General features: G+C 39.1%; 1 long non-coding RNA gene across 1 annotated transcript in view; it reads left to right on the top strand.

Moving 5' to 3' along the window:
• The first annotated feature begins 1,114 nt into the window (after nt 1-1,114).
• LOC122979842 overlaps nt 1,115-27,686 on the top strand; it is a 129,321-nt gene continuing 102,749 nt past the window's right edge. Inside the window, exon 1 of the long non-coding RNA XR_006402940.1 lies at nt 1,115-1,788. This is a non-coding gene — a long non-coding RNA (uncharacterized LOC122979842). The remainder of the gene's footprint in view (nt 1,789-27,686) is intronic.

The following is a 27,686-nucleotide window of genomic DNA, read 5'->3' as shown; positions in this document are numbered from 1 at the left end:
GCCACCACTACAGTTTTCAGTTTACGCTGTTATAATGTAGTGTTATAGAGAATATAGCACATAACAGTTCATATTGACAAAGTCATATTTTTTAGCCTATGAGTTGTTATGATTCAGGGTGTGAAGGAAGTTATGCAGTAGCTTTAGCCAGACCAGGAAACGTCAGTCACCTCTAACCTGCCACTGAAAAGCTCCTTTTATCCTAATAAAAGTGGTGCTCATTAGAGCATGAATGCCAAAAGGCTGAAGTTATTTGAATTATAATGTTTAATTTGCTTAAAATTATTGCTTAATTGCTTACAAAAATTAATTGTGAAATAATAAATCACAAACTGTGTCTTATTTTGTGTATATAAAGGCCTGGACAAACATTTGACTTGTCATAGCAGGGAAAGCACAGCTGTAAATAATAACATTAATGATGGCTCAATTAGCTTTATTTAAAGGGCCAGTGAGTAGAATTTAGTGGCATCTAGTGGAACGGAAGTGTTTTCGTTGGCTTAGAATGAGCCTTTTATATCTACATAGGGAGTGGGTCCTCTTCTATGGAGCCTGCCATGTTGCATGGCCATGTTTCTACAGTAGCCCAGAATGGACAAACTAAAAACTGGCCCTAGAGAGGGCATGGATGTATAAAGAGAAATGGATACAGCGTCAGAGGCGGGCCCGTTCATTGCCATGAAAGTTGCTCAGTGGCGCATGAAGCAAAAAAAAAAAATTTACTTCCTGGTATGGAAGTACTCGGATCTTCGGCATTGTGTGGCCCATAGAGCATGCGCACTAGTGACTTTTGCTGGCCGAGTTGGCTACTTCCGGTTTAGCCCTCCGGCTAACTTGAATGGGGATAAAACAATTCAATCATGCGGCTCTTCTAGGCTTTTGAAATGTGATTGGACCGAATGGATTTAATTCTGATAGTGAGACAAGTCATTTCGCGGGGGTTGTGACGCTCAGAAAAATGTATCCGCTGATTTACAGACGTCTCTTTCACAATGTAAGTCTATGGGGAAAAAGTCTTTTTGGGCCAGTGTGCGTCACGTGACGTTGTAATTATACGGTTTGGCCGCTATGTCAAATTTGCTTCAAAGCCTGGCGCTCTTCCTGTATCCAGTTCATTTTATACATCCATGAGAGAGGGCCGTTCACGTTTTTTCGGGAGTTTCGCGGCCGCTGTAGCTTCTTCTACACGCTTGGAAGGGGAGGTTATCAATTTGGTTGCAATCTACAACCTCACAGCTAGATGCCACTAAATGCTAATTTACACACTGGTCCTTTAAGTGTTTCAATTAGCTAAGCCAATGAGAAAACAAGCATGATAGCAAGACCTTGCAATTTGAAGAAAAACCTCTCAAAAAACAAAACTGCAAATCTGCCGTGAAAAGGGCATTTTACTCTCGTACATGGGCTACAGAATTGAAACATTTATAGTAAAAAATAAGAAGAAACATATGAAGAAACAGACAGCTGCAACAGTAACTCTCAGTAGGATGACAAAACCATAGATTTTGAGGACAAGTCAGAGGATTAAAACAGCGAGGAGGTGGGAGTAAAGTTTCACAATTCTGGAGCTGAACTTGAGGCTAGCTAACTGTCGTTAGCTCTGCTAGCCACCCAGGAATCAACTGGACCGCTCATCCAGCGAGTTTAACCATGGCACCTGTGTGAGAAGTCATTTTCCAAGTTTGGACTATGGTCTAAAGAATGACCTGTACATTTAGGCCTATATGTCGGCGGTGGATGTTTCTGCCCAGACTAAGGACGGCAATGAATAGCTAACATCTATTTAAGGTAAGGAACGGCAAAGTTATTTAAATGTTTATTGCTGGTTTAATTAGGAGAGCATTTTTTGTGGAGCTCTACTATCTAATAGTTGTGTTTAGTTTGAGTGGACTTGAAAGTGCCAGTTAGTATAATTTGGGTTTGAGAAAAGTGGCAGACTGGTGGATTTGGATGGAAAATAGTGCATTTTGTAATGCGTTATTGGAGAAGGCTAACAGATGTAAGTCATAGCGGGGTTTTTTTTACCTGCAGCTAATTAATGTTACTGGTTAAATCCTGTATATATGCATCCAGGTGTTAATGAATGATGCTTTGTCCATATTCAGTGCATGCTTGTATTGTGATTACTATGAGTTTTTGCACTGTATGTTGTCGCCTCTGTGTTCATGATTTGTGCTTTAAGTGGACATTAGTGGAGCTTGAGTGTTTCTCAGCATGTGTAGCCTACATGTTGTTCATAAGTTTACACTGCTGCAAAATTGAATGATTCATATTTCTTGCTATTATATGGTGAACATTGTATTATGGTGATTTGTCTTTCAAGAGTAAACTATATTAAGTACACCTGCAGCTTGTTAAGGAGAGAGTTAGAGTATTTAGTGTTACAGTATTGTAATATTGTCTCATGAGTGTGACATTTTCTGAATGATGCATGTTTATCCACTCATTGACTGAATTTATGGGTATTATTTCTGCAGTTGCACTTTAATGTTAATATGCTTTCCCATGCTGTGCATGTGATTTAGCTGAAACTATACACTCAGGCAAACATTTTTTTAAAAGAGAGCTTTGATTTCTAAGTTTATGCGAAGAACTCAGTGAATATGTGTTTTGAAAACAGAGGTGTAAAGGATAATGAGTCTGGATCAGCACCAAGAATAACGTCTCTCATGAAAGAATAACACATGGACTAAATGGCTGTCAGAGCCACATTACCATTAAAACTTTAATCACCCCCTTAACCAGGCAAGGGCTGTACTTTGTATATGTGGGTGTCTGAGGATGTCTAGCAAAGCTGCAGGTCAGCAAAATCTAACTGTATAATTAATTTAAAGCAAATACTAGTATTTATTCATGTATTTGGTAATATGTTTTCCTTCTAGCAAGGCCCATAGCTCACACATATCTGGTGCTGAGGTAGAGAAATCCAGTAACTATCATCAGTGCATCTCATACAGAGTACACAAACAGACTCTACAGACAGCGATAGCACCCTTCAACACATAACGTTCAAGGCTGGATTACTAACTGGATAAACCAGATAATGCTCTGTGTTCAGGATCTGAAAGCCCCCGGTTCTCTGTGTGTCAAATATTTTGTGGTAAATTGATTACTAGTAGTTGTTTTTTTGGGAATATGCTCCACCGAAGTACCCCCCAGAAATTATGGGGGTGGGTACTCTGTTATTATCTGATTTGTGTCAAAATCTGGTTTTAAACCTTCTATTATTTCATTTTACATTATGCCTTTGTGGGAGACAAAAAATCATGTCAGATTTAAAACCATGTTTCCATTGTAAGTTCGCCTAAAAACACAATGACTGGATTAATCCCATCACATATTCTAGTTTACATGCTATAACACGATTTGTCCTCTAGATAGTGCCCTTTGCTTATATACGTTGACTTGAGGCCTCAATTACGGTTCAGGTGAAGAGTGGAGAACCAGAGAAAATGCCAGAACAAGCTACACATTCAGTTGTGGGACTGTAAGAACATCGTTAACATGCACTTATGTTGTTCAAAATGAAAAAGGTTCATTCATAAACAATCTTAGCACGATCTCTGAGCTGAGGTGATGTGAAATGTGGTAAAAAAGTATCAATTTCAAGTTACTTGTTTCAGAATGGCAATGCGTTGGCTTGTGATGCTTGTGATGAAATGTGAAAAACAAGGTTGTATTGCTATTAGTGAAGCCAGCAGCACAGTATCAAAACTTCATCACTGTGTCTGTATTTCTGATTGCTGACCTGATTAACATGGAGATCTACAATGTTAAACGTGGTGGGCTTAACAGCTCTGGCCTTGAGTACAAATAATATGATAATATATATAATATTACCTCTGACTGGAATAAACAAGTGGCTGAATGACAAGAGAAATGTTTACGCTGTCAATGGAAGTCTGATTGATTGAGCTTACAAAAACATACCAATGCTATATTTAGGCCTAAATATTCTCTCTCTTAAAGAAATGAGAATAATACAAGTGCTCGTAGAATTATTCTTGCAGTAAAAACTCTAATACTGATGGTGTGAGTGGCACAGATGAAACTGCAATCAGCTGTGGTGAAATAGCCTATTACTTTGACTTGATTTGTAGTGTGTATAGCAAAACATGTTCTGTTCCTCATGGTGATTTCACTGAGGATGTAATAGAGAGGGATGATGAAATGTCTTAAGGAAAGAAGGCTACATGACACTCATGTTTCCTCACTGCTAACTTGTTTTACTGGCTTTTTAGTTCACAACCCTCTGCCTGACTCTACGATCTCTGTACCCTTGTTTTCATAAATGATAAAAAGGCTAAAATAAATCATCGTCAATTATCAGAGTCACAAATACACATCTAAATGTGAGACTTCACTCAGTAACACAGATATAAAGTAGACAACATCTCACATTTCCCACAGCTGTAAGCAGTTTTATACAACAGAATTAGGTTTCAATTTTTTTGAATACACCGATATAATACATAATAGTTTGTAGTTCCCCATCTGATTCTATCTGCTGAACAATGCGTTGCTAAGAAGATTATAAAGCATTCAATATAAACACAAAGCTGTATAACCTCTCACAATGTGAACTAATGGGTCATAGAAGAATTAGCTGTGTCACTCACTAGATGGCAACATTGTCTTACCGTACACTGAAAGCATGAGTCTCCCAGTTCTGTTGCATTTCAAAGATGGTCTGTAGTTGCCGTTGTAAAATCTTGCACTTGTTTGTTTTTTGTTGAGAAAAAGGACGTTGCTTACGTACAAAGTAACTCTTATTTGTACAAAGATGACTCATCACCTGATGAATCATCTTCGATTTTCCGCTGATACTGAAACCTATATAACTTGAACCATGTTGGATTAGTATATGAAGGTGATGAAGGATGGTTAACAATAGATTAACAGAGCAGTATCACACGTCTGTGATCAGTAGGATGAATCACCTCGTCCTGCTGCTGTCGTCAAACGACATTTTCACAGATTCATTTTGTTCTGATGTATCCTGGTAAAGGATCAGAGGTGTCATGTCATTTCAAACCACATTACACTTTATCTCATTTTATGTCCTGTGAAAGAGCGTGTTCTGAAAATAATGAATCACATAGAGAAAATTAATGAAAGTTGGGGGTCGTATTTGGCTTTCATTTGGACCTATTGTCAGATTAATATCAGTGTCCAAATTTGTGTCACCTGTTTCACATTGTCTTTTAAGAACAAGACAACAAATACAGACGCACATTTTCAAACTAAATACAGGTGCTTTTTCCACTAACAAAACAGTACATTTACATTAATAAGGTCACAAATATAATGAAGTGGAATGTCAAATTTGTAGAGATAAATGTGATGTTGCTTTCCTTCTCTAGGCCAGCATTTAGAAAACACAGTGAATTTAGTGTGTGTTTGGTGTTGCAGTTTTATGGCGAAGTCACCATCTCTTGCACTAGATTGACCCAAGTCTTTGAAAAGGTTCTATGAGGCTGTACAATATACATCATTTGGCATTCACATTTAGCTATCCTTTAACAGTGAGGTCAAAGTATGTGATCAAAGGTACTTTTTATTATTATAAATAGTTCTGTGATATGTTGGTGCTCCCTGGAGACATTTTTATGTTCCTTTGGCAGGTCAGAGGTCTGTTTATTGCTCAAGATTACTTCCTTACACAGATACCTTTTCTTGATATATGGGCATTTGCCATATTCACAGCATCCTGCTGTCATGTGTTATCAATGACACAATTTTTGGAACAACACAGGATATTTTTGCAAACAAACAAAAGACCCGTCACAAACTTTTTTTGTATTAGAAGTTAAGACTACCGTGACGTTTTCTCTGTAAAGATCAACAAAGAAGAAACACTCAAATTAGAAAGCAAGAGAAAACACTTGGCTCCGTATCCTTGGAAGAGTAAAGACCAAGTTCAACTTACTGTCCAATAGAGGGCACACAAGTGCTACTAATATAATTGCTGAGAATTTCACTTTGCTCAGCCACTTGTACAATAACACAGTACATTGTTTTCATGAGATCAATTGAGCTTTTTTTTTTTATCTAGCAATTGTGTTTATAATTTTAGCTTGTACCTTCCTTTGTGCGAGTGTATTTGGATTCATACTGTAATTGTTTTTAATTGGTATGCTGTGGTCTTGAGAATCTAATTATGGCTACTGTGTCTCCATGAATGTGACCTAGACTGGAGTAGGTAATAATATAATTGTCCAATGAACAAAATGATCCGTAATTCTAATTAGCCGCCATTCTACTGTGCAAGAGTTCAACTCTGCCACATCCAGCTCACCTTTTCAGGTCCCTGTACTCCAGAACAGTAAGGATTAATTATTCAGCTACAATTAGCGTGATGTCAATAGTAATTGCCACCAGTGCAGCGCTCCTCTGACATTGAAGCGGCCTGTTGTGAGACTGAGATTACACCTCTTTCATGTTAAAACTCTCCATTCCAATCAAGTTACTGTATGTGTTCATATGTCTTTGCGTGCACACACACACACACACACACACACACATGCACAGGGGGAGGCATGCATGACCACACTCACATAACCAACGCTAATGCACACATATGTACATTAACAGAATACACAAACACTTTGTTAAATTGGAAAAAAAAATTCTGTAAAATATAGATAAGTGTTGCTCATTTTTTCGTTTAACATTTTTTATATTTATCAATAGACACATATTTAATAGACTACTTGCTGACTTGTTATAATTGCCAGAAGTCCTTCCAATTACAAACAGGAGATTAAGGATGCTTGTAAGGCCTTATTTCAATGTGCAAAATATGTTATTGTTGTTATTGCCGTGAATTGAAATTAGATGCCAATAAACTCCAAAAAGCACTTCTAACCTAAAATAATCCATCTACAGTGTCACAGTGGACAGTTGTTACATGCAACTTCTTCAGATTGTGTGGTGTTTATTTTTTTTTTTAACCTTTCTCAAGAAAATGTTAATCTAAATTATAATTCTAAAATGCATTTGATATTTTGATAAATGATCTATCATTAGTAAAAAGGTTACATCATGGAATTATAGTGATACAGTGCCAACAGAATGACAAATCTCACTTTTACCAGGCTTGCACTCTGGCAGGGGCTTTTGGGAAAACTGGCAATATTTTTAAATGTTTTGTTTTTTTGGCCATACATTTTGTCCTCTGTTGCTTGCCATTTTTCAAGCAAAATAAACTAAACTAAACTTCAGCAGAACATTTCCTTTGTGACCACCACCTCTTCTCAGGAAACCTCAACCACAAATGTCACATTTGAAATGTGTACCTCTGGGTCTGCATGAACACTGAGTAAAACATGAACTCGGAGCTACAACATAGGCTACAGTTTTCTGTAATATTCATGGATTGTTGATATTGTGAACAGTATTGAGACAGTACAGTGTTCACTTATAAGTATCTCTGTTATGAGTTGAAGGTTTGCTTTCTTTCATGCTTTGTTATTGCAAGTTGAACCTGTTTGATTCAGTTTTGGCTGAGAGACCTACTCTCGCTTTTCTCCTTTTGCCCTCACCTAATCATGTTCCATCTCCATATTGTGATCTGAATTCAGTATTCTACTTGAGCCGAAGTTTAGTTCAACATGATTTAGAGAGACAATTGAATTTTAAGAGTGCACAGAGACAAAGAGGAGAAAGCCCCCAAAAGTATAATGGTAGTTAGTAAGTCATGAGGATTGATAAAAATACCCATTTTCAAAACAGGAAGAAAATATTCTTGCACTACACAATATGTTACTATGCACCATTACTTTTATTATGGCCCTTATCTGGTGGTGGGGCTGGGGGGACAGATCTTGTGGGATTATTACTTTATTTTATTCTTTTATCTTTGATATTTCAATTCTGTGTTTTCTCCTGTAGACTGCTTTGTGTTACACACGGCACAGTAGTGTACAACACAGTGCAGTGTATATAGAGATGTCTTCTTCCTCTCCCCCTTTTTTTCCCCATTGTCCCTCTGTGACTTAACTTCACTGCTCTTACATGTTTAATCTATTTGACTTGGTGATACAGGAACTACTGCTTTGTTTCTATTGATTTCCATCTGAATTTCAATTTGAGTTAAAGGATTATGAATCTCATTGCAAATTTCACACATGCTTGGTTAGTCAAACTATTGAATTTCTGTTATCACAGTCAAGTTTGTGCAGCCAGACGGAAAAAAAATTAAATTCCAGGACCAGCCGAGTGGGTCAAGAGAAGAAACCACTGCTTTATAAATGAATTGTTGATAATGTTGAATTGCTAATACGTTAACTAAGTTAAACTTCTGTTGCCTCAGGTCTCTGTCTAACTAACATCATATGCTGTAATGTAGTGTGTGGTGAAGATTTATGGACAAAGCTTATGGTGTTTGTGCCTAGGTGTTGAAACTTTGGGGCCAGGAGTATTGATGGCGGTGATAAAGACATGTAATAATGTCATAAAGCCAGAGAAGACAAGGAGCTGTAAGTGGAGATTGGCTGAACAGTGTAACCAGTAATCAGTCAGCTGGATGAAAAATGACAGGGTCAATGTAATTGGACAGAAATGGGGAATAAAACATGGAGCTCATGAAGGCTGAACAGACCAGAACAGGAAGAAGGCGGTGGAGTAGAGGTGACCTGCTCTTAGGGGGGGGGACAGGCCTGTCGCATTTCCTGATTACAACCAGTAGGTCTCAATTTCACATGACAACACCAACTACTCATTTGGGGCAGTGTCTGTATTATAGAGCTTACAGGAGAGAGGGGACGTAGGGTTAATGTCCCTTTGGGTTTGTAATACCTTCCTAAAAGAGTAACCTCTGTGATGAAGAATATTTTTTTTTTCTGCCAGCACTTTTCCTTACCTGCAGTGCAACTCTGAATCCAATCCTTGCTCTCCGCTCTCTTTCTTGTTGTTAGACATTCTCAGGCTTGTTGGAATAGAGTTTGAATTTTGTCATGGTTCACTAAATTACGTTGAGTTCACGCAGTGAAATAACATTTTTACTCATTTTATCTTACAGTGCTTTGTTGGTATGAGGATAGTAAACAGTCCCGTTCAGCAGTGCAAAAGCTAGACACAGCGGACAAATCCGTTTAGCTGCTGTTAATGGGCTATGAAGGTGGGCCTTAATTAAAAGTAATTAGCTACAGTAAGTTGTCTGTGTATGAACCATTGGCTATAAGCAATGCATTTTCTGCCCTGCACAGAACTTCAAGCCAAAGGGAGGCTGGAAAAACCCACTAGCCAGTAGCTGACGTCTATATGGTTGTGGCTGATTTCATAAATAATTCCTCTTACTCGCGTGTGAGGGCTAATACTGACAACATTATGTTGGATGGATCACTAGCACCACAGGCACATGTACAGTTAGAATCAAACTGTTTCCATGTGGATAGTTTACATCTGGGTTAGTTTTTTTGGTAGATAGTAGTTTCGATTATAACTGTCCACAGTGATGTTTGTTGACTATCCAGAATAATCTACAGCACCTGGCTGCGTCATGCTCCGGCTCCATCAAGGTGATTTGCTGCCATTCTTACCAGTGATACTGTGTTTTGCTGCTGTGTTTTGCTATTCACCAATATTGCATTGTGCAGTTTGTGTAGTTGCTACCAGTTTGGTTTAATGAGTTGCATTATGTAGCTAAATTATGACTTAAACTTTCTGATTGGTGCAATGAGGAGTCAGTTTGCACTTGTTCCTCCTGGGAAAATGCTCCTGAGTTATTCAAGTTTTGGAGGCTGGACTTTTTGTAGACTTCACAGGCAATTTCACTGAAAACAACCTCTCCACACTTGTCACCCCCGCACCCTAAACCCCCGACTCCTCAAGTTTTATGCAGATAAGACTGAAGGCTTTCCCCTCCCAAAAGTTGGATGGGTGCCCAGTATGCAGGAGTTTATCTGGCACACGTGTCCCTCCCTCCATATTTCACTTGTGGTTATACTCTCTCTTTCTGATAGCTTTATCACTGTGGAGGGGTCAGATGCTGACACCAGCATAAGGGCCGCTTAAATCGCTCTAAACAACATCTATCATGGACCCTATAAAATAAGCTTCATGGCATGCACAATACCCCGGCCTCGTGCTTGGAAATGCTCGTCTATCATATGGCTGCTTAACTCCAGGAAGCCTTTTTTTGATGATATGTACAGGACTGAGAAGAGGAAGGTTCTGATTTGGCCCTAATCAGTCTTTATGAGTAATTTTAGATTACAGAGTGCGTGGGAGATCTATCACTCATCAGGGAAGGTAGGTAGGCTGCTTTGGCAGTGACAAATGGCACTAGCCTACAGTTCTATTTATTGATCAGGAAGAAGCTTGATATCAGTAAAATCCCTTTGGAGAGCAAAAAAAATGTCATGGAAAGGCAGTAACTGTTTTTCTCTAGTACTGAAGGCATGGCAGGGGAAGGCAGTTGGTGCAAAAGGGAGGAAAGGCGGACACTAATTGACTTTGATTATCGGCCTAATATTATGACATGCTGACAGGTTGCTTATACGGCTTAGAAAAACAGAAACAAATGAAATGCAGGTGCTCGAACAGAGAGAGAAGACACTGTTACAGTCCTCAAATCACGACAGGCTGTTCAGCAACCACTTGATTAATAGTTGGATGTGAACAGATTGCAGGAAATCGTTCATTTTCTGAGGAAAAAAAGAAAAATGAACACATAATACAAAGAACAAACTTTCTCTAATGTGACTAATTTTCTTGTTTCAATATGTCAAACAAACGTTCTTATTTCTGCACATTTATTAGAACTATTTTGACTGGCTTGAATGATTACATTTTAAATACCACAACATCTGCTTTTTTCTGATTTTTCCTCTGTGAAGAAGGCAGTAAGGTTTGTATATTCTCATGGCAAGAGTGTTATGAGCTTTTTAGTGTGTATCCATAATACTCATATATCCATATATTCAAAGGATGGATTCATTGTGATTGATGTAATACATTGTTATCCTGATTGAAGATGTGACTGGAAGGTCATATATGTCTGATATTAACTTATGTTATATCCCTGTACATTGCATATATATAAACACTTATGATGATGATGATGATTACTGTTATTACAATATTTGTGTAATTTGGTGAGCAACTGAACAAGCAAGATGATGGGTTCACTAAGGTTGTGGCAGCATCTGATTGCTTGAACTTAAAGTGTGAATGCCCTCAGTCAGCTGATTGAAAGTGGGAGAAGGAAAAGAGAGCGGTAAATAGAGTAAGCAGGCAGACTTGTTCCTGATTGAAAGTTGCCAAGCTTCATACACTACTCAAGATGGTATTGGTCCCCTCCCTTTGTAGTTTAAGTGGTCTGTTCCGCATACCAATAGTGCTAAGTGGAAAAATGTATGCACAGAAATATATATTATAATTTACTGTAATTATCATATTTCTTGAACAATTACAGTTGTTGAGAGAGAAATTCAAAACGAGATTTAAGTCCAAGTTAAATATTATAACAACCACATATAAAAGGTAACCACTGGACGGCTCAGTCTCGTGCATCTCTTTACTCTCATGACTAGTCTGAGGTTATAGGGGTGAGGAAAGAGTCCCTGAATGCATATCTTAAGTAGAGGATCAAAATGGGCCTGGTGGAGCCAAAAAAAGAGAACAATCAATGACCCAGAAAAGAGAAATTATTGTCCAAGCCCATCACTTAATTTCTTTAAAAGCCTATTGAGAAGTCAGAACAGCTCAATGTGCATCCACTAAAGTTAACACTCGGTATGCCATACAATTTAATTATTAGGACATGATTCATTCAGTGAGTGGCCACCCATTCGATGGTACCATTTATGGGCCAGCGTATTCTTTACAGCTCAAGAATCCTCCTTTTGGTCAGTAATCATTGAACTGTACAAATGTAATTTAGATACTTGATTGAGGAAGATATTTTGCTAATTAAGAGTTTTTGTAGAGTGCATAATCATTTTGGCTGGCTATTCATCAGGAACAATGTGATGATTAGCCCTTGTGGCAGTCTAAGTGCTGCTTATCTGCTGGAAAGAAAAGTAAAGTCTCCCATCTTAAAGGATCCTTTAGCATATACAGTAACTAGCCAGGGTTTTTAAGCTCAGTAATTGTTTTTTTTCTCACTATATATTCAAATCTTGTCAACATAATACACACTGTAGATATTATTTAACATACAACACTTCCAAAAACCTGGGGCCAGATGTTTAAATGGAAATGATTCATATGTACAAAAACCATGCATACACCATTCCCACACATACAGTTGACTGTAACGTGAAAAGTTATGTGGAGAAAATATGTTCAACTCACTCATACTTCGTACAGTATGTAGACATGCGTGGTCATGTCCTGTGGTAGGCTGAGTGTGATATGGAGAAGTCGCACTATCATTTTGGTCTCTGTCGGGCTAGGGTGCGAACTTGAAATAATATTATGGTGAATCCCATGTAGACCTTCTCATTTGAATAGGTGGTGCAAGTTCAGCCCACTTGCCTTCAATTCTCTGAAGTGAGAGTGGGCTGTGCATTGAGTGCATTGTCTCCTCTTTTTGGCTGGACTGGCCACGGACCAGCCGTATAACCCCAAATGTCTGTCCGTCACTGACTGACTAATTGACTAGCAGCTAGTTAGCATGGCTAGCATTGTTAGCATAGCCGTGCTGTTCTGTGTGTAGCCCATAGAGTGTATAAAACTAAGGTGTGGCTGTGGTGTTTCTAGTTTAACAGCACCGTGCTGGGCAGGTGACAGATGTGTTTACAGTGTTTGTGTTCTCTGAAAGACGTTGCGGCGCAGATATAAAGTCACACAGCTGAGGGACTGTTAGGCTAGCATGCTAATCCTATGTAAACATGGGGATGAGACCATATGTTTTTACAGACATCCGCAGATAGAAACAGATTAAAAAGCAGGAGGAGTTAAGTTCTTTTTCAAATCAAACATCCCAAGATATGAGCGGAAAGTATTGTTCTTGCAACTGCATTCATACACTTTTTTTACTCAAACATAGCTTAACCATGTCATGTGACATGCTACTTCAGTACACTTTAACAACAAATATTACTAGGACCACTACAGAAAATTGCAGATGAACATCTAATATCCAGGAATTCACATTATAGACACTACTACTGACTATCTCTATAACAAATTGGCTACAATTTTGCACATTGACCATACTCGGTCCAGTCATATAAGTTTTGACCTAGTCTTATTGTATTGAAGTTGAGCTATGCAGAGTCTTGTTCCTTATATGTCTAAATGTAATGTAAGGTAAATGTCATACATGGCAGGGGGTCCATTTATCGGGCTGCACCCTCATAAAGCCCCATTACAGATTATAAAGCTGTGAAAATGGAACAGTGGTTACATATTGTTACAAATATTCTGAAAAGGGACCTTTTTATCTATTGACTCCACTTGTCACTGAAGACGGCATATCAAGAGTAAAGTTGATGCTGGTTGATGATTGATGTATTTTATGGGATGCTCCATAGGATAAATGTGCTCATCCTTGTTGGCTGGCCATGCGTATGCAGATTTTCAGTACACAAATATGCAAAGATTAGTGGCTAAGCTTATGGAGCCCGTTATAGGGCTACTGTAGTAGCCCTCTGTAACATGAGCAGGATAATTCTGCTGTTTACTTTGTGAATTTCAAGATGCAGGATAAAATGATTATTGCTATGTTGTAAAATCCTTCCTCATAGTATTATAAACTACAGCGCAGTGTTTTGGCATCTGAAAGCCTTAAAGCTCAAGGATCTATTACTCAAGCTGCCTTCCTGGATTATATTTCATTGTCTCATCATTACCTGAAGCAACATACCCCACCAATGCAGCCACAGTGCTTTCTCTGGTCTGAAAGCCAGGTAACAAGCAATAAAGTAGCATTGCACTGTACAACTATCGCAACATGTTTGAATGTTTCAACCCAAATAGAAAAGTGCACAGGCAGTTTTCCTAACAATGCAACACAGTCTCACATCAAAATGTGTAATAGCTATGTTGGTCCACAGTAAAAACTGTATTAGTTTCACAACAGCTCTAAAATTGTGGGATGCCTATGTTTTTTGGGGGGGGGGATTCTTTTCTATTGGCCTGCGTTCACATCATGCAACTGTTTCTGTCTGCGAAAACAAAAAAAAGACATCCATTCCTTTTACTCTCTGTGGAAAATGCAATATTTTAAGATAGTTTTTTGGCATTAAAATGCATTTTGATAACATTTCTAGTGAAGAATGTGCATTATATTTTCATGATCGTTCTTTAGTGACTGTATATGATGTTTAGTTTGTCAGTTATTACAAAGATTTTTTTTTCAGCTATTGCTATGGCGATTGCTATGGACGCTGCTATCGCTGAAAGCACGTAGTTGCATGTTGTTTGAATCATTGTCTTTGCGTTGTGCAGTTATCTGAGCTGTTATGTTATTTGTGTTATTTTATGTAACTGTTTGATGATGTTCTTTCAATAAAAAACTAGAGCGACCCAGGGATGAATTGAATTTGAAATTCAGAATTTGAAGCTTTGCGATTGGTTGACCGGAGGACCCACCTGGAAGTATTTTCCTCACTGTCACCATGTTAAGGTTTTCTTTTAATGATATCTTTAACATTTCTCAACACAAAAATGTCCCTGATCACCCAACAATATGATAAGTTAATGTCAAGGCCATCAGTTTTAATTATTTCTCCTTCACTTCTTAGAAATAAAGTTGCATCCAAAATAAAACATCTTTACTTTTTCTTAACATATATCATATGCAGTGTAATTATTAGTTTAGCTGCACTAGATATTTGATATATTCTTTAGATATATCTTTTGACAGCCCCTACTTTTCCAACCAGAAGAACTACAACTGTGGTGCTGATTTGTATCAAGCTGCATGGTGTGGCTCTAGGGAATTGTAGTTTTTAAAAGATAATAGTGTTTTTCCTAGAATTGGAAGTTGTAAATACTGAATTGATAGTTTAAGGGGATGGGAAACACATTTGTGTGCTCGGATATTAAATATCGAATTGTCAAATAGGTGAAAATATATATATTACTCTCCAGGCCGAGACCTTTTCAATGATGTAATTGGTTTAGCGCTACGACAGATTTTTAATTTTCTTATTTCATGGACACAAGCCATCCCAGGCCTAGTTTCAGGGAGCACTTTGAATACCCAATATATAAAATTAAGCTTTTTGATTGTTTGTTTGTTTGTTTTTTAAATGAGTCACCTACAGAGATTACAATACTGCTGACAATCTAGGGCATTACTACAGGCTTGGAGGAAGGCCTGAAGTGCTTGGGTTAGGTTTAGGGTTAGGGCTTAAAAGACCAACCCATTCTCATTCCCAGGTCGTTAAATATCGACGCATGCATAGGCTACTATTGACGTGGCTTCAGTGATAGCAGTGTCTATAGCAACCACCTTAGCAACCATAGAAAGCCTAAAAAAAATCTTTGTAATAATTGACAAACTAAGCATATAGCCTATTCACTCACTGAACGAAGATCATAAAAATATAATGCACATTTCTCACCAGAAATGTTATCAAAATGCATTTTAATGCTGAAACTATCTTAAAATATTGCACTTTCCACTGAGAATAAAAGGAATGTCAGCCTTTGTTTTTTGTTTTCGCAGACAGAAACTTGACAATGACATGATGTGGACGCAGGCCAATAGAAAAGAATAGGCCAAAAAAACATAGTCATCTCGCAGTTTCAGAGCCATTATTGTGAAACTAATATGTTTTGCACAAGGGACCAACATAGCCATTACACATTTTGATGTGAGACTGGGTTGGTCGATGTGATTCAATGTGGAATTACTCGTTACATGTCTGCAAGGCAGATTAGGCCCCAGGACCCCACCACCCTGAACCACTTAGCCAACCAGGACTCTGATCCCCTTTCATATTGCCTTTCATAGGTAAATATTTAAAGAATCAACAGTGATGTTCAGTACCCCACAGTGATTTAGTGAGCAAGTTGTTTTTTACTTTCTCAGTGTAACTATCTCAGAGACATGTTTCATTGAGATGTTTATTTCATATATTTCTGTCATAAATTCATGGTTATTTGAGTTCATAGTCATCAAAAAATGGCTAAAAATGTCATATAAATAAGATGTAAAACGGTAACATTGATAAAAAAAAATGTCTAAAATATACCACCTTAAATAACGTTTGGTTAAAAAATGTAGAGCTCTTTATGTAAGGTTTCATTTTAATTTAGAGTGTAATGGGTCACATGACCAGAGTTCAGTTGAGGGCATAACTGTGGTATTGTGGGTCAGAGACAACATGGATGCAGAGCAAAGAATTGTCTTTCATTTGTTTTACATTTGTGTATAATGTGGGTTGATGTGCCTTTACATTGACAATATGACATGTTTTCAGCAATTTTATTTGATTTCATAACATTTCTGTTGGGCTGACGGGTTTGAGCCTGTTTATTAAAGGACACTAGCTTGAGAGACTTTAAAATGACTGAGAGATGTATATTTAAACCTTTTATGTCTTTTATTGTAGTTTTCACGGTGTCTGCTGACAAAAGAGCGAGAGAAAGAGAGATAAAATAAATCTTCAAAAGACTGTATGATGCATGGCCATTATTTCATTGGACCAGTGTAGCTACACTCAGTTTGTGTTGTCATTTCACGGTAGTTGCTCTATTTCAGATAGGGCCAACACAAACTGTGCGGTAAAGACAAGGTTGAGACTTTCCAATTCTTCCATATGTGGCTCAGCTCAAGCCATTCTTTTTTATTTTTGAGTAAAGCCAGACCTCTGCTAAACTGGGAGGATTTCTTTGGTGATTACTACCATATGTAAACTGTAATGAACAAATTGACCTGGGTATAAAAAATGAACTTGCACCGCATAACAACTTCAAAAATCCTCCCCTTAGGAATATCCTGTTTACTTAGCTACGAATAGCTGTTAATTCAAGTGTTCATGTATGTTTTCAAGGTAAATCCTTCATGGTCATTGGATTACATTATTTTAGTCACCTTAATTCAACTAAATAAGAGATTTTGTTAACATGGACTGAATATTTAGGCTGTCAACGTTTTTCAAATGCATTTTTCAAAGCACCTCCAGTGTTTTTTGTAAAAGGAAGTCCTAGATTGATTTGTACCAACTACAGAGAGAAAGAAGAATTGTGTTTCTTATCTTCTGAATTAATTCACAAATACCAAAAATTGATTTTTGTAAAAACGCTAGTTGATAAAGGCGGCACTCAACCTTGAGGGCAGTGCAGCAAGGACAGTGCTAGAGTCATCTTCTAGTTCATTTTCTTATAATGAAATAATGCAAGACTAAGTATTTTGTAAAAACTTCGTACTTTATCACCTACAGTCTACGGTTAGCTAATCGAACTCCAGCAGTAACAAACAAGACTTTCCCTGGTACTAGTGTTGCAGCAGAGAGGCTGCTCTCCACTGCTGGAGATAAATTGTTCTTTCCCCTCTTACTCCATTACACACACACACACACACAGCAACTTCTGTTAAAACAACAAAAAACATTAACCCAGTGATGTTGGTCGGTAAATTACACTTTCATTTCATTATTCTCACACAGACATAAAAGTGTAAGATGCTTCCAAATAACTTTATTTAATAAAAACGCTGCTATTCCCACACACTTCTCTCTGCATTTTTCTATTAGTCAGAAAGTGAGTTTCACCAAGCTGAGTTAGCTTAACTGCCAGTTAGGGATGCACGATGATATCGGCACGTCATTGGTATTGGCCAATAAAGGCATTAAAATAAAATATTGGCATCAGTCCGAAATGAACATTTCTGCCGATATATCAGGCCTATAGACGATGCTTTAATTATGTGCATGTAACGCAAACCGTTGACTAAATGGTCGACGCAGTGTCCCTGGTGCGAGTGTGTGCGTTCGCCAAAGATGACGTCATCCCGTCTCTTGCGTTGCGCATGAAGGAGGGTGCGTGCAGCAAGTATGTCTGTGGTGTGGAGGTTTTTTAAAAGTGTCTAAAACAGCGTCATCCCGATCATTACGATGAATTTGTGAAGAACAAAGAGAAACAGGCACCAGCAAAAAAAAAAAAAAAAACTGTCAGCAGCCTCTTCAATCTTTTAATAAAGCCAAAAAACATAACTGCGACCCCAGGGCCAAAGGCACCACTCAGAAACTCGTGGAGTATATTGCTCTGGACAGCCAGCCGTTTTCATTTGTTAAAGATGTCAGGTTACACAACGCTCAGTCATGAGTATTTTTCAGATGAGGCCTTACCTGAGTTGCAAGCTGTCATCTGCAGCAACATCGAGAAGCTCATCATTGATGCCACTTCGATTAGCTTTACAACAGACATTTGGACGTCAAGAGTAAGCCCTGTAAGCATGCTGAGGATAGATGAAGACTTTGTACTTAAAAAGGCTATCCTTCATTCATAAGAGTGCTGAGAGTCTCATACGTCAGCTGCAGTTGCATCTGCTTTTGATGGCATGTTTGGGAAGTGGAAAATCCCAAAGGAGAAAGCTCATGTAATGATGAGGGACAATACGTGCAACGAGTCCAAAGCAGTTTGCTGTGCATGGCACACACCTTTCAGCTTGCTGTGAACAAAGGTGTCCTGGCTCAGCTCAGCATCACAGATGTTGTGGCTGTGGAAAAGAGAGTAGTAGGACATTTTCAGCATTCACAACTTGCATGCATTCGACTTGAAGATGTACAGAATTATCTCAGGATGCCCGTTAAAAGACTGCAATAAGACGTCTCCACCAGGTGAAATTCAACTTTTTATATGGTGCAGAGCCTGGTGAAGCAGAGGAGGGCCTTAGGTGCATATGCTGCTGATTTTGATCTCCTGGTGACATTGACGGCAAATCAATGGGGAATTTCTTGAAAATACGATCACCCTACTCTCCCCCTTTGAGCAGCTGACCAGAGAGAGCACAATTCAGTTCTGCACAGGCCTCTGCTGCAGATGTTATCCCCACTGTGGTGGCACTGACACAGCTACTTGGCAGGAGAAGTGACTCAGCCAACAGCACGCAAACTGCCGAAGTACCCTATTGGAAGCTGTCAGTGATTGTTTTAATGGTGTACAAAGTGAAGCTCTTTATTTTGTTGCAACCATGCTCAGTGCATGGTATAAAGATTGGTATTTCAACTCGGATAAGAAGGAGGGAGCAGTTTGCTGCTGAAAGTCGTGAATGAAACGGTTGGACCTACAAAGACCCGAACTGGAACACTGCTGGACATGCACAAAGAAATTATCGAGGAGAACGTCGTCTCAGAACAGGCATCCACAAGCGAGACAGTATCACAGGTAATAATAATAATAATAGTAATAATATGATAATAAATAAACTTCAGTGTTTCCCCTAGGTTGAATGCTCTGGGGCGGCTTATAACAGTACGTTTCGAGTAGATGTCCTTTGAAGAATGAGGAGAGGGAGGACTGATTTTTTTTTTTACCAGCTAAAATAATAAATTGCTTTTTACTACTGCAATTTGCTATTATTACTATTTATCATGTCATCTTGGTCTCATGTGCTCTGTCAACCGATATTATAGTGATGTGCAAACATGCACTTCAACATGCAAATGTGTTCAAGTTGGAATTCAATGCCATCACATTAATGTAAAGACTACAACAGCACAAGTAATCATAAAATCCATTGACATGAGTTTCAGTGATGATTTAATTAAGAACTGTTTTGCATCTCAATTGAATGCTACATTTACTAGAAGGATCATGATTAGCAAAACACTTGAAATTATTTACTACTTGTATATTATATGTGTGGCAACAAGCAACACTGTATTGAGCTGCCAGATTTTTGAACGGGATTTGGCAGGATGTTCAGGGTAACTGCGACATTCACGTAATATAGTTAACAAACCAAGTTAGCCCTCCAAGCTAATGCGTGCTAACTACGCTAACGACAAATCGGAAATGTGCAACTACATTTTTTGCCACCACTAGATATCAAACAAAAGCCAGAGATTATATGGTATTAAGTTGCTGTGAGTAAATTCACCACTTCTAAGCAGAAGGCAGAAGACAATATTATTTCTGCCGCTGACAAGCCTGGGCAGCTCTCCTGCTCCTGCCGCTAGGTGTGCAGAGCTATCTTCTTTTTTTTTAATGGCGTTTGGCAAACAGCGTTAAAGTGCATCACCACCATCTACTCTGCTGGAGTGTGAACAAGTAATCTACCCCCACAAACAAACAAAGCGAATCAGCAGCTTTCTGCAGCGTGTGTAGGAAATTCATTTTTTCCACTGGCCAGAGTGGTGGGTGGTCTCCAAATTTACTTGCCAAAGACCAAATTTACCTGCATTTGATGAATGGCAAGTGTTAATTTTGGACCCTGCAACCAGGCCTGCTTCCCTACTCTTGCCCACAAGCACCTCAGTGCGCCTAGCATGATGGCGAACAGCTGTTCAGCGCTGTCTCCTATATCATAGATGACAAGAGAAATCGCATAGATTGCAAAAAGGCAGATATGTTCATTTTTGTTCAGAAAAATCTTCCTCTCATACTTTACTTATAGGATATAGGCCACTCAGTCCTTCAGCCTTGTTCATTGGACTTATAAGGACGGCTGTGATTTTGCCAAGGACTGAAGTTGTTTATATTTTGTGCATTTTTGTTTGTTTTTTTGTTTGCACATCACCTCGCTATTATAGGGTTTGTAGCTCATAGAAAGTGCAGTACAGATTAAGTCCAGTTTTAAGTTTACAATTTTAAGGATTGTATAGCCACATAATATAATTAATATATCATTGAGTTTAAGCAACAGTCTGTAAGCATGTGTAGCCTACTAATGTAGACTCATTTATTCAACAGTGTGAGAAAGAGTACACTATGTCTATTTATGTTCTTTCAGTTGGCTTTAATTGCTGTATGGTCTTACAGTGCACTTATTTTCACATGATCCCTGCGGACAGAGATTGCATTCATTTATTTACTTGTTTTGCAACTTGTGAAATGGGTCAGATTTGCCCTGCTTGTGACTATTGTCAGGATTGTCTCAGGGAGAGCATCATCCAAGCCTGTTTAAAGTAGGATGAATCTTACAATTTTGTTTGAAAATATTACATAAAAATAAATATAGCATATTTTACATTGTCAGTGGTAGTGCATCAAAGAAGGACTTGCAGACAGAACAAAAAAAAAAAAAAGAATTCAGACTGGGGTCTGGATTTTAAATATTTCTATTATTTACAGGGCTGTACAGACTGTGAAAAAATGTGCAGGAGTGCAAACATTTCAGTCCATGTTGGACTTTCCTCAGTGCAAAATGAAGCATGCATGATGAGTCACCCTATACTGTATGTGGGTTACTCTACAGGTGCACCTAATCAATGATCTAGGGCTTGACTGAACACCCATGAAGCCAAATGCCTGCCAGTGGGTCATCATGATAAGAGTAGACACATGTTAATTCCACAACAGGAGAGACTTGATTTTCCCTGCAATTAGGTGGAAAAAAGTATGTGCATATATCTGTATCAGCATCAGCAATCAGCCAAAATTAGTTAGAAAATATCATATTGGATATCGTCAAAAATCCAATATCATGCATCCCTACTGCCAGTTGTGTTTCCTACTGCAGTTCAGTGGATAAAAGACGAGTCAACAGTTTGGCACACAGTGCATTGGAGTAAGAGCCTAAAGAGCCTTTCTGTTCATTTAATCAAGAATTGGTTTTGAATCAAGAGACGATTCTGAATTGAATCGTGACACCAACAATCAGAATCAAATTGAATCATGAGATTCCCAAATATTTCCATGTATACAGTCCAGACTTGCACCATTTCATTTCCAGCCTCTAAGACACTTCAGAACTAAGAAAAGGAGGATATAAAGCATCCCAGAAATAGTGAAAAAGTGGGAGATAAGTGCTAACATGAATGGAATTTTTAAACGTATCAGTTTTGTCATCGCTATTGATAATGCGTTGTATTACAGAAGAGTAAGTATCTGTTACGTTGTTATTTTGGGTATTCCTTTCTTTTTTGGACTTGCACCTCAGAGAGGAAGCCCAGCAAATCCACTACACCAGTACACCAGGGAAAATCATAGAAAAGAGAGAGACAGAGTGAAGACTCGAGTAAAGGAGAGTGTGTCTTGGCACCAGAGCTCTGATTCTATTTACGGCTTTTAACAGAAATCTGATTAACGGAGGCATTTTAAGCAGAGTGACCTGGAGGAGGAGTGAGGAATGGGGGAGAGGAACAGGCGCTTTCATTAAATCAGCAATCGATGCCAGCACTCCTCAGAGACCAGTGCACAGGAATAAAGGAATAAAATAAAATGAAATAAAGGAGCCATTTCCCATGTTTATCTATACTGTTTGGGGTTTAAGTGCACTGTGGATGCAACATTGCTTTACAGTAGGGAGTTTCGTTGTCTGTTACCCTGATCTCGTCTGCCAGCACTGCCTCTCCTCAGTAGTTTTGTACTGAAGTAGTGACAAGGTTCCATAAATTACAAGATAACTGTTTATTTTTTTTTTTCGATTATAAGCAGGAATGATTTTAATGATGAATAAAGCTGATGATCTGGGTTGTCAAACCACCAGCTAACTGCTAAAAAGACATAACGCTATAGTTCAGTGATCAAAACAAGCCATTTATGAGTGGAAATTATCCAACACTTGAGAATTTCCTCAGAAATGAACCCGAGGCGATGGCCTGAGGGGCTGCTGTGAGGGCTGTCTCTCCCCAGCAGATAGAGCCATTCAACCCTGCATTATAGCCCTATTAGATATGGCTATCGCACTGAATGGTTTGCCTACCACCGACGTCGTTTCTTATTACGGCTGTGCAAAAGCAAGGAGACGTATCAATTTCGAGGATTAGGGCTCATTATATGAGGCCTCAAAAAACAAACACCTACAGTAGAGCTGGTATTGCAAGGAACATCTATTTTTAAGGGTATCGTTGTATTTGAGCTGATCATTAAAGGTTAGAAAGGGGTTAGCGGTGTGAATTCAGCCTACTAGCACAACGGACAGATGCACTTGAATATCGTCAAGTTCCACAATGTAATTCACCTGCTTCAGCACTTTAGTGTAGAGGAGTGGAGGAGTAGTAGTAATGATAACAATGCTGATTAAACAATACACGTGTGGCTCCAAAATTACCAAACCTCTGAGGCTGCAGCTCTGAGGAGTCTGTATAATACATCATAATGAGACAATTTTGTCTGTTTCAAAATGTGCTATTATGCTGCTTCCTAACTTTTCCCCATATTCTCTTTTCGGAACAAAACAGTAGTAATGGCATAGAAGGAAGGCAATTACTAGTACACACCACAATCATTCATTAACGTTAACATATCATGCATAATTACTTGTGTTTTAAAACCACTTTGGAAAAAGGAAATAAAATGAAGAAACTGAGAAACTCTGCAGACTGTAGAAAAGCACAGTACCTTTATCCCTGTGACTAACGCCACTGTAACACAGACAGATTGCCCCCTGGAGAGGGTAAGTCTGGTGAAAATAATCTGTCTCCCATTTTGTGTGTGTGTGTGTTGGGAAATTTGCCACAGGGGAGCAGCGTCAGTGATACATAGTAGCAGCAGGAATCACTCTTTCAGCTCTGACAGGGATTTAGTTGTTGGCTCCTCACATGACGAATGGAGCGTAGAAATTACCTCACAATTGCAAGGGGGTGGGGGGTGGGAGGGTGGAGGGGCATGGAGATGGACATGGAGAGACAGGGGAACCACCCGTGGTTACCGTTTACCAAACACTGTCATGTTTTTAGATTATATTTGTGATTTTTGATGGTCCATTTGATCTTGACTAAAACCCAGGGACTTTCCTAGGAAGCAGTAGTGATTGGATAATGGTGCGGTGGCTAGGTCATTCCAAAGTGTTTGTTCAGGCCTTCAGTGACACAAATATTCTCCACAACGGGAATGCCCTTTACACACAGCAACAACCAGGCATAGCTTTTAAAGTTTGTGCGGTTCAACATAATCCAAAGTGCAATGAAAGTCAAATGGCAACTCTCAAGTGGTGCCCAACTCTATATATTAATTTGTCCTCTCGGCCAGCTGGAGAAGTAATTTTTGGCTTACTTCAGCCATACTGCGCGTCCTGATTCATGCATCTGATTTGCTTTGTGTGGGCTGATAGCGCTGCTGTGAATGAATGGTTGAATGGAGAGGAGGCAGGGTGAGGAGTGACAAGTCGAGTGGCTGCTACACTGATAAATAGCCTTGGTTTTATTTAGCTTCATCTGTTTAAGAGAGGCTCAGCACTCTCTTTCAGCTTAAGAGTCCCAGGGAGATTCTTATCCCTGGGCAGGTGGGCTTGGTACACAGCTCTCCTCTTTGGGTAAGCACCTCTTCTTTAGCCACATGCCTAATGATCCTAGCCAGCATCTGGCGCAGTTGGCCTCAGTGAATCTTTATACTGGAAGGGAAATTGACAGTTAGATACTGCTTCCTCTCCTCTTTGTCCTTTTGCTGCTTTTTCCTCACTATCGCTTTTTTTTTTTGTCACTCACATTTCTTTATCATGTTCTCCTCATTTCTCCTGCCATCTGTCTTACTCCTCATCACAGTGTTTTCCTCCCAGCCCCTGTGTTTCCATCCCTTTGTCCCTATAGCTAACCTTGAGCACCAGTTTAACACACATGTGGCTGAGCTTTTGCCAGACTCATTATGTGATTTTAGAGTTAAGACAGAGGATATATACGTCATGAGTTTCTTTTACAATACAAGTGCCGTTCCTCTCGTTTGGATGGTTCTGCAGGTGCAGCTCTGGCCTGTGATGAGACCTCCATAAACTCTGGTGGAGCATTAAAGCAGCAGATGTGCTCCTGAGGGAGAGTAAGAATTAGCAAGGCAGCTCAGAGCCATGCCAGGGTGCAGGTTAAGGAGAATGCACATTTAGAGAGAGGTGGACAGGTTTAGGTATCAGGTAACATACCTATGCATGTGGTACAGGCTGCAAATAGTCACAGATTAACCCCCCTCTCCTCAGGGAAGGAGGGATTAAAGCAAATAAGGATGGCGCAAAATGTTCAGCTGTCTTTGGTGAGGCAATGCACACCCAAGAACTTACTGATTAGTAAGTTCAGACACACTACTTTTGGGATCTTAGACTATTCCATCATGTTTCCCAATACTTGTTGAATCACTCACAGGGTTGTGTAGAGTCCATTAATTTGGTCCCCTATCACATGTCAGGAAAGAGGCTTCAGGATTCATAAGAGAGTTGTTCTTGCTCGCAGTTTACACTGAGCTGTGTGAGATAATAGTAATAGCATCTGTGAAATAGGTTTATGGATACTCCCACAGCATCTGATACCCTATATTTTTGCCCAATTAGCACAAATAAAATATGCAACAACAATGGTACAAGGGAAAGTCTGATTGATCCCTTCATCATATCTAATTACCCCACAACCAACCAAAATGTCAGCAGTTACCATACTTTCTCTGACTGTTGTCATTGAATAGCTCATCATTACCACCCAGTAGACAGTCAGGTATTGTGTGATAGCACAGCCGCTGTGTCCTCACATTTTCCGTGTCAACGTTTTGTTGAGATCTTTTTTAAACTTATTTTTTCCTTAATTTACCTATCAATAAAGAAATAATCTGGAAATACCTTGTCATTTTGCCATTGATGACAAATTTGTGGCAGATTTCAGGAAGAACTTCAGTTTGTAATTTAAATCAGAAGTGATAAAATCTCATCCATGGGACAATCAATAGGATATAATATCTCTTTTTTTTTTTGTTATTTTTTGGGTATTTTACATCTTTATTAGCTTACACCTGGCAGAGATCATGTGTTTGATCATGTGTGTCCATGTGTGTATCTATCCGCAGCTAATCTCGCAGACTACCGGACCCATCAGCCTAATGTTTTTTGTGCAGATTTATGACTGTATGCTCAAGGATCTCTCGTGGTTGCAATGATTCACAATTGTTGAAAAACCTATTTTGTAAGGCGTTCTATACCACCATCGACTGCTAACTCCTCTTAACTGGTTGGTAGGGGCTGCAAGTGATCAACAACTGCAGCAAAAGGCATTTCTGGTAATCAGCTAGACTAAAGCCATGTCTTTTGCAGGCCACATTTTGGCCTTTGTCGTGGCTCAAAAAGTGACATCCAAAGAAAAGTTTGGTCTCATTTTGAACCGGAGCATCTGCAGATTAATTCCACACCTGATATGTTATGATCCACTAAAGTTAGGCACGATACGAGATGAATAAATCGTCATTTTTGTTAGTTTCGCTGCCATCTTGACTGTAAGGGAACCAGGAGGGACAATTGAGTGAGATTCAGCTCTTCTTTGTTTGGGAGGGGAGAGGGAGGTAGGGAGGGAGGAGATTTTATTTTGTGTGGTGTGTCGCAATAAACTAAATAAATAAATAACAAAATGTTCTAAATAAATAACAATGTTTAATTTGAGAAGTTTGGACTTATTGTCCCGTTTATTCTTTCTTCATAATTTTTTCATGTCATCCAACCCTACACCTAACTCCACTGAGGTCCTTCTTGGCAAATTTTGAGTTCACATTGCCATTTATGACTGTAATTCCCCCCAACACTGTCCAATTTACCCCTATATCTCCCTCTGCTTAGTTTGATATTCTTAAAGAATGCAAATTAGCCACTTAGTAACCACATCAATTACCCACCTGGCCTCTTATCAGCCCCTCTGTGTTGTTTGCAAAACACTCGTTACGGTCCTGTAAAGATGAAGGCGGACAGTCGTTGGTGGAGTCCGTGTTATGGTTCGCTCTGGAACCAATTAGTACTCAATACCCGCTGTCCTCTGAGACCAGTAAAACAGAACAAGAGGCCGAAGCTTAAAACAATAACCAGGCCACACCTATATATTATGTGTATGTTAGTGTAATATTAAACATGGATCATGGTCAACAGTTCATCATAAAGTCGACACACATTTTACAGTGTATATGTACTGTATGTACTACACTATGAGAGGTGGGGCACATGGAGAAAAACAGTCAACAAAAAAACATACAGAGACAGAGATATAATAGGGGAGTTTGCAGAGCAGAAGCCATACTTCAGATTTATTTTTAGAGACCGGTAATCTACTCGTTACCTCTCCCCTGTGTCCCCTGCTCTCGATAAGGTGACGTCAGCGAACGGGAGTCTTTTTCCGGCCCTCCTCTATTTCTAGGGGGAAGATTGGCCTGGCACGATCCGGTTGTGCACTAAGATAGGCCTGGGTATAGGTCCTGTATCTCAGAATTGCACAGCAGAGAGATGGGAAGACTTAGCAAGAGGAGGAGGAGGCAAAGTAGATGGAAGTGAAACCGATCTGTCTCTCATTATGTCCTCTGTCTTTGTCAGATAACCCAGGAAACATCTCAGACTCATATGCAGCTTTTAGAAGCGTGATTTAGATCCACTCTGCTCACAAGCTTGCTTGATGAAACAAAAGAATTATGGCTGTATTGTTAGACAGGAACTTGCGTGTAAAGTATGTAAGTATCACTGAGAGGGAGCCACGTGTCTGCACCTGTGTGTGCATAGGACCGTGCGATATGATGATATATATCGTGTGATGATAGAAAAACGTCTATCGTTTCATATTATGCTTTATCGTTTATTTTGTCATGTCAGTATCAGAGTGTTTTTACATCAAAATCCCTCTCTTTTCTCTTCCTGTAAAACGGTGTCAAATATATGATGACTCATCTTGCACCCA

The sequence above is a fragment of the Thunnus albacares genome, chromosome 1, assembly GCF_914725855.1.
Source record: "Thunnus albacares chromosome 1, fThuAlb1.1, whole genome shotgun sequence".
NCBI lineage: Eukaryota > Metazoa > Chordata > Actinopteri > Scombriformes > Scombridae > Thunnus > Thunnus albacares.
The sequence above is the reverse complement of the archived record's forward strand: the minus strand, read 5'-3'. Positions and strand labels throughout refer to the sequence as shown.